The sequence below is a fragment of the Nomascus leucogenys genome, chromosome 6 (assembly GCF_006542625.1).
Source record: "Nomascus leucogenys isolate Asia chromosome 6, Asia_NLE_v1, whole genome shotgun sequence".
NCBI classification, from domain to species: domain Eukaryota; kingdom Metazoa; phylum Chordata; class Mammalia; order Primates; family Hylobatidae; genus Nomascus; species Nomascus leucogenys.
Window position 1 is genome coordinate 69,738,684 of NC_044386.1, and position 15,498 is coordinate 69,754,181.

General features: G+C 43.0%; 1 protein-coding gene across 4 annotated transcripts in view; it reads right to left on the bottom strand.

Moving 5' to 3' along the window:
- Window positions 1-15,498, bottom strand: part of OTUD7A (OTU deubiquitinase 7A) — a 385,873-nt gene that overhangs the window by 288,440 nt on the left and 81,935 nt on the right. The window lies entirely within an intron of this gene.

Genomic DNA, 15,498 nt, shown 5'->3' on the forward strand with positions numbered 1-15,498 from the left:
GCTTTCTCTATGAAATCCACTTTAAGTTCAACAAAATAAGTAGGTCAAAAGTAAATGATGGCCTAAGATATGTCATGAAAACATTAATGGAAACAAAGCTATAGTAGTTCTATTAACATCAGATATATTGTCATCAGATACAGTAGACTACAGCAAGGGAAATTCCAAGGATTATGAGAGATAATATGTAATGATAAAAGGTTCAATTCATCAAAAAGAAAAAACAATCCCAAATGTGTATGCACCTAACAACAGAGCTTCAAATTACATGAAGCAAAAATTACCTGGAATATAGTTGGGCAGTTTTTAAATAAAATTAAACATATACTTATGCATGACACAGCAATCTCATTCCTAGATACTTATTCTAGGGAAATGAAAACTTAGTTTTCCCAAATGCCTGTTCACAAATATTCATAGCCACTTTATTTGTAATAATACCAAACTAGAACCTCCCAAATATCCTTCACAGTGTGAATGAATAAACAAACTGTGGTGCATCCACACAATGACATACTTTTCAGCAATAAAAAGGAATGAACTATTGATTTCACACAACAAGGATAAATCTCAAATCTGCTATGCTGAGTGAAGGATGCCAGTCCAAACCTAATACACAGCATATGATTCCATTTTTATGACACCCTGAAAATAGCAAAACTATAGGGACAGAGAAAAGATTAGTGGTTGCCAGGGGTTAGTTAGGAGTAAAGGAAGGGCTGACTGCAAACGGGCAGCTTGGGGGAGTTTTGCCAGGTGATGAAATTGTTCCACACACTGATTGTGATAGTGGTTAAATAAAATCTGTAAGTGTGTTAAACTCAGCACTATACAACAAAAAGTCAATTTTGCGGTATGCCAATTCAAAAAATAAAATTAAAAATGTAACTATATTAGAAAAGACAGGTATGAAATTCATAAGCTAAGCATCCACCTTAAGAAACTAGAAAAAAAAAGCAAGCTAAACACAAATGCAGAATAATGAAAACAACGAAGACCAGAACAGAAAACAGAAAAATAAAATATCGAATGTTGGCTCTTTGGAAATATTAACAAAACTGACAAACCCTTAGTCAGATTACCAATAATTCAAGAGAGCACAAAAATCACAAAAATCATGAACGAAAGGGGGGATATTGCTATCAAAACTACAGACACCAAGAGTATTAATTATATGGGAATATGAACTACTTTATGTAAAAAAGTCAGAAAACTCACATTAAGTGGACAAATTCTTACAAATATACAAATTATCAAAGATTATCCAATAAGAAAGTAGAAAATCTGAATAAATCAGTAACAAGCAAAGGAATTAAGCTGGTAATAATACTCTTCCCACAAAGTCAAGTCCACCCTGAAATGGTGTCACTGGTGTATTCTACCAAGGACTTAAAGAAAGTATATTAATCCTTCACAAATGCTTTCACAAAATACTGGAGGAGGGAACACCGCTCAACTTATTCTGTGAAGTTAGCTTTAGTCTGATATCAAAGTCAGACAAAGAAAAGAAACTATAGGCCAATATCCTTCATGAACACAGACATAAATGGTCTTAACAAAATATGAGCAAACCAAATTCAGCAACATATTTAAAAGGATACACCATGACCAATTTGGATTTATTCCAGTAATGGAAGGTTGGTTTCACATTAGAAAATAATGATATTATGTTAACAGAATAAATGAAAATGCCAAATAATAATCTCACTAGATACAGAACATACAGGAAAGCCTTTGACAAAATCTACCATCTATTCATAAAAAATTCTCAACAGATTAAGAATATAAAAGGACTCCCTCAACCTGACAAAGGGCATCTTTGAAAACTCACAGCCTACATCAGACTTGACAATGCAAGTGTGCATGCTCTACACCTACGATCAAGAGCAAGGCAAGGATCCCCTGCGCTTGCCCCTCATGGTCCACATTGTACCAGAGGCTCTGGCCAATGAAATAAGAACAACAAATTAAAGGCATACATATTGGAAAGAAATAAATCTCAATTGACTTTACTCACAGATGAGTTTTTTAGAAAATTATAAAAAATCTACAGAAAAATTACTAGAACCAACACTTGAGTTTAACAAGGTCATAGAAGGGTAGATACTGAAAGAGGAAGAAGAACGTTTCTGTCCAGCTGCTTATGTTCTGTTTCTTGGTATGGGTACTGGTTTATTGGACTATCTGTCAGCTCCATTTAGATGTCTATCCAGCATCTCAAGCTTAATATGCCAGATAGAAATACTGACTTTACTTCCAAATCCACATCCACTGGCAACAGCCCATGAACCATCTCCCTTCCCACCAAATGACATCAGCATTTACATGATTGCTTAGGTCAAACACTTGGAATTGTCCTTGATTCCTTTCTCTTCCTCGCATCACGTATGCAATTCACCAGTGACGCCAGTGGGTTCCTCCAAATACATCATGAATGCACTTCTACTACACCACTCTTCTCCAGGTTACTATCATCCCTTACTTGAATGAATGCAACAGCCACCACAAAGAACTTTTAAAATGGTTAACTAGAACCTTATCTCCATCTCCACCTCCACTCTGACCCCAGCCCCCTGGCCTAAAATAACCAACAGCATCACAATGTTTGAAGTCTAAGTCCAAAGTCACTAGCATGGCTTCAAAGCCCCTGCAAAACACCCCTCTCCAACCTCTTCAGCCTCTCCCATGGGACACTTTAGCCTTCTGTTTGGCCTTAGAGCCTGCCAAACTCCTTCCTGACTTGTAGTGTTCATCCATGTTGTCTTGCTGCCTGGACCTATATTTATCCTCCCTAACAGCTTCTTATTCATGACCTCCTTCTCACTTTCCACAATCTTTAAAAAATATTTTAGAGTGTTGATTTATTTACCTGTAAACTGTTTATATCTCTCTGATAGACTAAAACTGCAGGAGGGCAATGCTATGCCTTTTTCATTCACCTCTATGTGCCTAGCATTTGCATAATCCCTGACAGATAGTTGGCAAGGGTACAGTGAGTAAAGGAATAAATGAAAAAAAATGATGAGTTGTGGGGCATACACAGACACTAAATCTGATGATTCTTCATGCACTGCATACACCAGGGATTCCCAAAGTTTGCTGCACATTAGAATTACTTAGGTAGCTTGGTAAAATCCCAATACACAGATTAAACCTTATTCAATCAGAATAACTGGGACTGACAGCCATACACTAGGACATCTGAAAGCCCCCCAGCTGATTTCAATGTGCAGCAAAGTTTACTTTTTGAAATAAAAGCACATAAAAACAAACTCTTAAAAAGAAAAATATATTCCTTTTATGTATATTACACATATATGAAGTTCAAATAGCACCTACAATATACTTTATAAGCCCAAATATATCTAGATGTGCTATCTTAAATTCTAATTGTGCTTAATATGTACAACCATTTTTACCTGTTAATTTGCAATGTATTAAAGAAGTTTGTATATAGTGTCAAGTAATGCTACAAAAACACTTTGTTTCATATTAACAATGTTGAAAGTGGTGTTTTTCTGTACTATTTTCAATTTTTAGCTGATTTTACTGGTTACTCGATATTACCTGGCTAATATAATTACAGATATGTATATTTTAATATGTAGATATAAGCCTATCTATATATCTGTATATATGAATATAAATTCTAGAAATATTTAATGAACGATTATTATTTAGCATGTACTCCATTTAAATGACAAAATGCAGGAAACTGAAGATGGAGTTTTGTTTATATAAAACATTTACATATTGACATTTGCTAAGATGAGTGATATGTCCTTTGACAGAATTCATCATCTTGTGAAGTGACATCTTCCACAGTTAGTCTAGTTAGTTCAGGCTGCTATAACAAAAATACCATTGAATATGTAGCCTACTGACAATTTCTCACAGTTCTGGAGGGTAGAAGTCCAACATCAAGGTGCCTGCAGATTCCATGTCTGATAAGGGCCTGCTACCCCTTTATAGATGGTGCCTTCTCCCCATCCTCACATGGTAGAAGGGGCAATGGAATGTCTGGGGTCCCCGTTACGAGGGCACTAATCTCATTCATGAGGGATACACCCTCGTGACCTAATCACTTCCCAAAGGTATCACCTCCTAATATCATCACCTTAGGAGTTAGGATTTCAACATATGAATTTGGGGGAGGGGATACAAACATGTAATCTGTAAGACCAGTTTAATCCCAGCTTCCACTATTAACCATCTATATAAATTTAGGGGACTTTGTTAATCTTTGTGTTTCAGTTTTTCATCTGAAATGTGAGAACAGCCAGCTGGATGCTGGAGTTTTTGATGGGTTTAAATATATGAAATACACACACACATTTGCAGTCGATCAACAGATGCTACGTAAATGCTCCACTCCTCAAAACATCTTAACATGCCATACAAATAGTGAATGAGATAGTGGGAGGTTGGGAGAGGCAATTTATAATCGACTCACAATCTGTTGACCAGCACCTTTAAAATTGACAACAAAAAGAAATAATTATCAGCAAATGCACTGTTTAATTGTCAAGAAGAACACTTTATCAGTCATTGAAATGAAGCTAATGGCACAGTGGGTAAAAAGTAAAAACCTGGCTATCTGAAGACATGCCCAGAGCAGCTACACAGCCATGCATTATGAGAGAATAGTCTGAGAGGCTTCTTTTCTTCCCCAAATAAAATCCTCCCAGTTGAGCTCCATGGAAATGCATTCTGGAGTTGAGGGCTGCTCAGTGGTTTCCCAGGCCATACAAAAAACCATGGGACAGCAGCAAATTCCGATGAGCAAGGTGCTCTCTGCAGCCCAGGAACGGGCTGAAGCAGGCTGCCCACTGCCAGGTGAGTCAGAGTCAGCCCAGGGACAGCTCCGTAACCAGCCCTGCGATCACCCTGTGCCTTGCACCTAGGGGCCTCCTGCCGGCTCTTCGTGATGCTTTAGACTGCTTTAAAATGTCTTATCACCAAAACATCTGAACACCTTGGAAAATACTGTCCTCTATGGAGGAGAAAAAGAAAACTTTGAAAGACCAGCCCAGAAGGAAAGTGAATGACTATCTGCCTGCCATAAAACATTCTGGCTTGAACTTGCCACTCTGAAATAAAGCTCCAGCTCCAGCTCCAGCACACTCTGTTAATGAGGACATGTTAGTATCAGGCACATAAACGCAGTCAGGTGCATCTCCAGAGAGGGATCTCAGATACTTACTGCTAGTTGCTGATTACAGCAACATCAGTTTCCGTGCCACATCCAGAGATTTTTCTGCACATTTTTTATCAAGGCTTCAAACGTGATCCCTGTTGTCTGGGAAATACTATCAGCCACTTAAGTTTCCCCTTAATTTAGGAAAGGAAGATATATTTTCACCATAATAGCAAAAGCTTATAACACTTGTCTTTTAAAATTAAGAGTCAACGACCCAGGGGGATCCACAGACCACCCAAGCGGATTGTGACATTGTCGTGGCCTTCTCGTGGGGGTCAGGCCATCTCATCAGGCAAAGACAACCCAATGCCTTCTCGGTGGAACAGTTTTGATTGAAAAGATAGTAAAAAAAAAAAAAAAAGGTGATACTACTGTAAAAAGAGACACAACATCACACCCAAACATATTATCCTCTCCTCTGACCTATGCATGCACGTGTGTACGCTCACATGTCCGTGCATTTACACACACACACACCTCCCCCTCTTCAACACTTACCCATTCCAAAGTTTTATAGAGTTTCACTTTGACTACACTAATCATCTTTATTCGCTTTCTGAAAGACTCAGCTGCTTAAGAAAATAAAATGCCAAAATATATGGACCCAAGGCGGTTTTAAGACCAACACTGCAGATTCATTTAAAAATAACAAAAGCCACATATTCATTCATTCAATGAATAATTATGTAATGAGGATTATTTTAGGTGCTCAGCACACAACAGTGGATGAAAACCTCTGCCTTTGTGGAGTTTATACTCCAATAAGAACAGAGAAAAAAATAAGTAAATTAAACAGTAGGTTATAAGTCTGTAAGTGCTGTGACTACAACAGAAGACCTGGCTTGCTGGGCAGGACAGGGTGTCTGGAAAGTGGGCTGTAAAATTGAACAGATTCATTGAGATGACATTTGTGCAAAAGCTTGAAGATCAACTGTGCAGATATCTAGGAGGAAAATACTCTTTGAAGCCGAATTTTTTAAGCAACAAAACGTGATCTGTTTTCCCCACAGAGGATACTACTCTCCTAACCCAGTCCTACTGAATGGGCTTGTAGTTTAAGGGGAAAAGATTTGCTCCTGGACGCCAGAAGGAATGAGTGTAGACATGGGCAAGGCAGCAGGGGTGGGAGGCGAGAAAGGGAAGAATGTGAGTGTATCCCTCAGGACAGGCTCTAAATCAGCTGAACCTGGGACTGGAAAAGCCAAGCCACACCCAGGGGAGAGGTTTGATTTCTCAAATTCATGTTTGATTTCCAGCAGCAGTGCATTCAAAGCTTAATTTCAGTCCAGAAGTCACCAAATTAATATCTGAGGTTAAAACACACACACACACACACACACACACACACACACACACACACACACACACAGAACTGATGAACATTTCCAGGGAAAGACACACAGGGAAGAGTACCAGGACAGAGTGCCACTGCCACGCAGCCACCTGCACCTGTCCACACACTGCAGAAGCACCCGGTCGCCGTGCAGGGACAGAGTGCCACTGCCACGCAGCCACCTGCACCTGTCCACACACTGCAGAAGCGCCCCGTCATTATGCAGGGAGAGGGGAGGTGCATTCTGGGCCTATGCTTCGGGCTGCCCCTGACAGCTGCCCCAGGCCAGGTCCCCTTAGCACCTGGTACCGCTCCCAGTAGGGCCTGGCAAATGGCCTGGCTGTGTCTTAAGCTTATTCCACATAATACTTCCAGTGTGGGACTTCCAGATAGTGACATATGTACTTCCTAACCACTCGGGCTTTGCGGGAATGCTCCGAAGGGCCAAGCTCTTGGTGTGACTTTCTGGTTGGGTCTTCTTGCTCAGCGTATCTCCTGGATGGTGGCTGCCAGAATATGTGGGGAGAGTGGGAGCAAGGGACAGGGGCTGCCTGCAGCCTGTGGTGTGACTAGAGATCTGACAGCACGTGGCCCCTCCCCACTCTCTCCTTCCTTGCTAAGAAGTGGCAGCTGCCCTGTCCTAATAAGGTTCACCTTTCCTTGCATTCAGCCTCAGGTATGTGGGGACAGGAGCATCCCAATTCAGTGGAGACCTGCCTTCCTCTACTAAAGCTACAACCCAATTAAAGGCAAAGACCCCAACACTTAGGAATACTGAGGAAAACAGTGCATGCCTGTGTGTTAACAGCTTTGCAGTGCACTGTGACTGCCAGGGTTTGAAGGAACCGGGGGTCCTTACAACACTCCTCAGGGGTGTGAGCTGAACTGTTTATGTTAGTTTGTCCCTGAAAGTGGGCATTCTCTAGTAAGTGAAATTGGGCTTTAAATGCATACTAGGGAGGCTTGTTATCTAATAGGTTCCTATCATTAATCCTTTTGTAAAATGGAGCATTTTGTTACAAGGCCACCTGCCCCCTAGCTCAGTGCATTTGGACAGCTGTAATGTGATACCATAAACTGGGTTGCTCATAAACAACAGGCATTCATTTCTCATGGTTCTGGAGGCTGGGGATTCCAAGATCAGGTGCTGGCAGAGTAAGTCTGACCAGGGCCCTGCTCCTGGTTCGTACAGGGTGACTTCTCCCTGCATCCTCACGACAACCTTTTGGCAAGGGGTCTCTCTCAGGCCTCTCTTATAAGGGCACTAATCCCATTCCACATGACCTTATCACCTCCCTAAGGGCTCACTTCCCAATCCCATCATCTTGGGGGTTAGGTTGAGAGGGACACAAATATTCAGTCTATAGTACCCCAATGACTGGTACTCCCTGGTTCAAGGTTATCCAAATGGTCAATGCTGAACCATAATTAAATGCGATCCTTACCCAGTGGGCATTAGGACCTTCATGTGGACCCTGGATGAACTGTGGGGTTGCCAGGATCTTGGGTCAGCGCTGGCACTCAGGATGGACAGAAAATGGAGGGACGTCCTCCTTCTTCACCCCATGAAGGCCACTGGCCTGTGGGCACCAGCACAGAGCAGGCAGTGTGTGTGGAGTGCAGTGCAGAGGCTGAGGTGCTACTGCAGGCCCCCCGCCCCCCACCCTCAGCCCAGGCCCCCAGGCAGCCAGGCAGGGGCTTCCATGTTGGATGCACATGGAAGAGATCTCATGGCAGCCCCTGGAGTAGATGTGTGTGTGGGTTCTGCCTAAAGGGGGCTGAGTGAGGGAGTTCTGGGGGCAGCCCACAAACTCTGAAAGCTGTGTGCAAAGAGGCTGAAGGCAGAGCCTGGCAAGGGGGCAGCTGCAGAATTGAGAGCAAAGAACACAAGCGGCTGCAGCATTTGCAAGCACCCAACGCAGTGGCAGAGGGCAGTGAGGGAGAGGATGAGCACAGCGGGTGACACAGGTGGAAATGATGGGCTGATGGGAGGAAATGGAGCGGCTCTTAGACACGGTTCTGGTGGCCGGCCATGTGTGGGACAGCGGGATCTAGGGGTATCATCAGTCTCCAGAAGAGGCCCAGGCTGGGGGATTGATCTGCCCAGTCATCAGCACCATGGGAATGGCCGAATGTGCAGAGAGTAATTCTAAGGACAAGAGCCCAATAATACGCATAGAGAGAGGGGTACAAGTACCATACCCAAGGAACTCAATAGCCCATACCTTGTCTACAAGGCTGTTCTGCAGGAATTCCGGGGGTCAGCAGGGATGGTTCTGACTGGTCACTTTGTAGCAATAATCTTCACAGATAAAACCACAGACAGACAACAGGTGAGGAGAAATATACCATGGGGTGCAGCTGGGGGATTCCATCTGGATCCCTCAAAGCGATGGGAAGGACCAGGAACAGCAAACTCACTCACTGCAAATTGTATATCCAAAGGAAAGAGAGATGGAAAAAAATTTCCATTTACCTAACGAAATAGCACATGCTCTAGTTGACCAATGCCCTGAACTACATACAATGCACACAGTGGCACGGAGCAGGGCTCTGTCCCTCGGGAGGCAGCCCTAGTGTTTAGGATGCCCACTCCAATGCTGCAGGTGCTGGTCTGCAGGCTACAGAGTGTTTCAGTGCTTGTGTGGATTCGTGGACTGCCTGCCTGGGCAGAAAAGCCTCTCCTTAGCCAAGGGACATTAGGAAAAAGTGAAATTAATTCATTGAAAAAGTAAACAAGATGTATCTCTCTCTCTCTCTCTCTCTCTCTCTCACACACACACACACACACACACACACACACACAAACACGCACACACTGAGTGGGGGATTCATTTATTTCTCTGTTCTTCCTTTCCCCGCTCCCAGCCCCACCATCAAGTATAATGTCTTCACTATTCCGTTTAATGATTTAAACATGATTAATGGAATGCAGATCAATGCAGACATGAATTCTCGGGGTAAAAATGCAATATTTCAGCACCGTGGAAGGAAAACTAAACAGAAATGGAAGCTTGGGGAAACAGCTACATCTTGAATGGATAAACTCTACTTGATGAATGTGAAACATTATTTTAGGAATTTTTAATATATCTAAATACTCCATTTCCACAGCAGAGCTTGGGTCACATTTTAGAAGATTGTCTTCCCTCTGTAACTCTCTTCCAGAATTCTCCTCCAGAGTTAAGACTGTCCATTCCTCACCCAGGTGCGCTATTTAACCAAAAGGCCAAGGGCACCTCCTGGAGTCCCTGGGTTCCATTTCCTTGGCCTTTGTGTGTTGAAAAAAGTCTGGGTCTGAGAGCCTGGGAAAGGATCTCAATGTACTGTTTTCCTTGTACAACACAGCTTCTGGTTCCTAGTGCAACTTCCTGAACATCGGCCTAGGTTGTCACTGTTAGGATCTGGACACCAGAGTCTTCTTTCCGGGCCACTCTGGAGCCCTAGGGGTGGGTGAGAGGGAAATGGAGGAGGTGGGTGCAGAGGGTACCATGCACCAAGGAAGGCCTTGGTCCTCCTGGATCTGTTGTCAGTAAGATGGGGATTTGGAACTCACTCTCTCCAAGGTTCTTGCCGGCCTCAACCTGTGATTTGGAATCACACACTGCCTGCTTCTGGTAAGGGCTTTTGGAGTCTTCTCAGTGCACCCCAGAAGCCTTCACAACCCAGTCCAGGACAAAGTGCTGAGATCTGCTCCCTCCGAGGAGGTAGCAAGTCATCCTCAAACCAAGAAGAGAGTGCCTGGGGTGATTAACCAACAAGGATGGCAGAAGTAGATAGGCCAGCCGCGACAGCTGTCAGGAAATGACTCTTTCTGTAGTATCTGCCCCTCTGGTTTATAAAATCACTTAAAAATAAAGCATCCATGCATCAATTTCACTCACCTCAAGAGATTTCCTGCTGTTTTCTTCACTTCTAGTAACACACACGATAAACACTTAACGTTCAACTAGCTCGTATTTTATTTACATGTATATATGCATTTTTAAAATGGGGCTTCTTCTACAAAGTTAAGAAATGGCTGTCTTTTGGAAATTAAGAGGAGAAAATCAACTTTACTATAGATTAAATTTCTGATTTAAAATAAAAAAAGTATAAAAAACCTAAATCAAGCCTCCCTGGCAGGTAGGCAGGCCCTCTATTCAATACTTAGAAGCGCTGGCAGGAGCTGGTGGGAGCTGTGGGAAGGTGGCTACCTGACTCCAGATCTGTGGGCTCCGCAGCCCCAGCACTCAGTGGTTCTTGAAGACACCACCACCTGGGAAAGACACTAACGAGGGATTTCTCACAGAAAACCACTGAAGTACAGCATATGGGGAGAAAAGATGAGCTAAAATGAGTTATTGAAAGAGATCTTCTTTAATAAGATCAAGAAGCAAGAAAGAGCTTCTCAAATTGCCTTCTGTATTGGAGAAAGGGCAAAGGGAGCCTCTGAGTATTCCATCAAGTTTGCTTGCCAAGTACATCTCTATAGAAAAGAGGGCTGTCATTGGATCTGATGGTTGGAGACGCTAGCCACTGCCATTCAATGTCTTGCATGTTCATGTTCTAAAAAGTCAACAGCTTCTGTCAACTTTCCACAGGGGAAGGAATACAGTGACTGTAGGTACAAATATTCTTGATGTACTGAGCAGTTATATTTTGTATGGCAAATTTACAAAGTGGGTTTATACATCGGCCTCTTGTTTAGTCAGTTAAATAATGGCTCTTGTGGCAAGCTGTGTTTTCTAAAGATGGTCCCAGCAATGTGTCTCTTCCACAATGTGACCTTTTCAGCCCTTCCAGTGAGAGGAGGGGGTCTGTGACCTGTGCCCTTGCTTCTCAGTGGGCTCAGGACTGCTAGGATCAATAGAATACAGCAGACAGGACACAGTGTGACTGCTAAAGATGGGTGATGCAGCCTCGTTCACTAGAACATGTACACTTGGAGTCCTGAAGCTCCATGTAAGAATGACACCGAGGTCAGCATGCTGTGAGGAGGCCAAGCCACGTGTAGAGGCCACATGTGAGCACTCCAGTTAGCAGTCCCCATCTTTGAGTCATCCAGACCCAGCTCCAGAATAAGCCTCTGCATGAGCCCAGCCCCAGTCTTCAAGGCTTCTCAGCTGGGGTCCCAGACATCATGGACCACACAGGAGCCATCCCACTGCACCCTGTCTGAATCCAAGGTTGTATTAACCATTAAGTTTTGCAATCTCGTTCATGCAAACATATTCTGAAACCTGACTGCACCAGTGTATACATCTTCAAAGGTAATGCACACCCCAGGCTCGGCTAGCACCTCTCCTTAAATTCCATCAATCACACTTGTTCTGACCGCTTACCTGGCATCCAGTGCTCCCTATGGCTGGACGTGACATAGTGATTGCAGCCTCAGGGATGCCATCTCTGCTCTAGCCACACAAAGCCACTTATCTCACCCATCACTGACTGATTTCGCCATCATCCTATTCAGGGACATTTTCACTGCTTCCAATAAAAATGGCTGACTTTATCTACTATCAGACAAATACCCTCACATATACATCTGTATCCTATCTTTAGCCATTTCCATCAGAAAGATTCTTAAACGTGGAATCGTGGGAAACTGAATATTAGATTTCAGGATCTTGGTGATACTGCCAAGTGGTTTTCCTGAAATCAATTGCTAGTGAGAATTGAACACGGCTATAAAGCTTGTTGCTCACTTTTATTTTTCTTTTATGAACTGTTTATCCCAGTCCTTCGGTCATGTAAGGGAATGGGTTTTTCTAACAGACTGGTAGGTGCTCTGTAGGGGTGCCCTCGGACATGACGCACAGTGACACAACCCCTCTATGCTGCTGTGAACAGGCAGGCGCTGCTGGCATGGGCTCACGCTGCAGGGGAACCTGGCAGGGTAGCTGATAATGCAAAGGGCCTGTGGTACTGAGGGAGGTGCCGAGAGTAATGTGAGACAGCCATCAACAGAGGGTGTGCAGGAGCAGCTAGGAAGAGCGAATCCCGGTCTCTAAATTGGACCCAAAGGAATATCACAGAAGAGCATAACCAGTCCTGGAAAGCCCAGAGGTGGCAAAAGACCAGGTCTGTTCCCTGAATACAGCAAAGGTCAATGTGCTTGGATCTGAGACACAAACTGAGGTCAGAAAGCCAAGGACAAGCCAAACTAGGCAGGAGCCTGTAGCCACAGGCAGATGCTAGGATTCACAGGAACGACAGTGGGAGGCCCTGAGGGGTAGTGAGCAAGGACAGCCCCACCCAGGGGCACAGGAGATGATGTGGGTGACCCTGCAGGCCTGGTGAAGGGTGGCGGCAGCAGTACTGGCCAGAGGCTCTGGGACCCAGGAGAGGAAGCAGCAGATCAGTAATGATGATGGAAAGAAAGCAATTTAGCGAATAACTTCTCGTGACTTCATGACTGATTGGCTTGGGTGGGGGAGAGAGAGAGAGTAAGGTGTCAAACATGACTTCAAATTTTCTGATCATCTCAGTATTAAAGATGCCACTTCTAAAAAGAGGAGGCCTGGAGCAAGAGCTTGGCTGATAGCAGGATCAGAGGTCCCTAAGGAAACCATGGAGACATCAACTGGGCAACTAGTAAACTGAACTGGAGCTCAGTAGAAAGTTCTGAGCTGCAGGTGTAGTTTGGGTAACCTGCACAAAACTGGTATTTAAAGCCGTGGAACTTGAGACCACCCAACAAGAGCTGAGTTAAAAGAACACAACTCAGGGCTGGGCCTTTGCGAAGTCCCGTATTTAAAGGTCAGATAGAAAAGGAAATACCACAAACCAGCAAGGAGAAGGGAAGGGAACAGCCACTGAGCCAGGAAGAAACCAAAAAGCGGTGGCATTCTGGAGATCAAGGGAAAAGAATGCTTAAAGAAGACTGGCAACAAAGGAAAGAATTTCTCAGCTGTTAGAAACCAGAAGAAATGGAAAATCAGAGCTTAACACCAATACTTGCTGCTGAAGGAGTGTGGAGGGGACAATCTCTCCCCCGTCTAGGGGCTTACCTTTTAATGTCATGCAGGAATCCCAAAGCAGAGGTTCTAAAAGGTCAAGACTATTTTCATGATCATTCAATGATCATTCTAAGGAGAGATTTGCTTTTCGCTGTGTTGACACTCATGGTATCAAAGCAATGGACGAAGCTGCACAAATTAAGGCAATAGCATCCACTGTGCCAGTAGTCTTCATATTCTTTACCACCAAACACTCAAACTTACAAAAGCCAAAGAACAAAACCCAAACAGAAACAGAAAACAGTTTAAGAATATCCTCGATGAAGCAGTGAAAAATATTAATTGTATTAACTAGCAACGCTTGTGTGTAAGTGTTCCTGATGTTCTAAGTATCTCTGCTGTATGCCAAAGAGCAATGGAGGTCCTGAGGCAGAGCACATGTATGACTGCCTGAGTTGCACCCTGAACTAGCTGCATTTCCATGGAACAGCATTTTCCTCACCTTCTATTCATCAAAGCATACTTGCAGGGTTTGAAAGAATAACTGAAAACTATCATTTTTCAGACACTGGTATCTGGCAAGCATCCTCTTGAAAATGAATGTAGTGAGCCTGTCACTTCAAAGAGAATCCCAATAGTGTTTTATTGACGATGATAAAATGTGAGCTTCCCCATGAAATTTCTTGATCTACTACTGTGAATCTGACTGCTCCCAATACTCAAGAGACTTTTCTGATCAGACTGGTGGTGATATTAATGAATGTGATTTTCTGAGAGTGTGTAATGAAATGTGACAATGCTTAGAAGATCCACCTAACTCAATGGACCACTATTTTCCAAGCAATCAGCGTATCATGTTATAGATCATATGTAGATAAGTGCAAGACAGGGCAAAGAACTGTAATATAATGGAGTATGAAAAGTTTACTGATGTGGCTTCAGATTCCATGTGGCAACTAATTTTAAGAAACTACCTGTTGTTGAATTCAGATGTAGTGTCAAAGATATCCACAATTACCTGAAAAGTCAACTGAAATACTCCTCCCCTTTCCAACAACATAGCTGTATGAGGTTAGACTTGCTTCTCACACTACAACTAAAACAACACACCCCAATACATGGATTGTGGAGCAGATATGAAAATCCAGCTGTCTTCTATTAAGCCAGTCAAAATTTACTAAAACATAAAACAATGCCATCCTTTTCATGGTATTTTTTGTTTTTGAAAAATTTTTCATAAAAACTTATCTATGTTTACATGTTAAGACGTTTATAATTGTAATTTTAAAATTGATAGGTATTTTATAAATTCTCAGTATTAATTTCCCATGCAGTACATATTAAAAGACATACCCCACAAAGAAAAGCTCTTTAGGCACCACGATAATTTTTAAGAATGTAAGGGAACCTAACATCAAAAATTTTGAGGACCAGTATCCTAAAGCATTTGCTTCAGGAAGAAGGAAGTTAAACCCAAAGAGAAGGAGGGCATTCCAAAAGCAGTGGGCTTTGTATTGTCTGAGTGCTTGAAATGTTTCACAATTAAAATTTATTACTTTTTCAAAAAGAATGAATAGAAGGTGAGGAATGGCACAGTGAAGGTAGATGATTCTCCTGAGTGTTTTATTGAAAAAGAGTAGGGGAAGCTGTGGAGGCAGAATGGGGAGGCTGGAGTTAAAGTAGGGTCAGTTCAGAAGGAAGCGGCACTGCCCACCTGTACTTATCTCTTAAGCGCGGGCATACAGATAACATGAACACATGATCTACACCCTGCAAGTACGGCACTGATGCATGTAAACCCTGCAAGTACACTTTGATGGATCTAAACCCTGCAAGTACACACTGATGCATCTAAACCCTGCAAGTACACTTTGATGTATGTAAATCCTGCAAGTACACTTTGATGTATGTAAATCCTGCAAGTACACTTTGATGCATCTAGACCATGCAAGTACACTTTCACGCATCTAAACCCTGTAAGTACACACTGATGCATGTAAACCCTGTAAGTATGCATTGATACA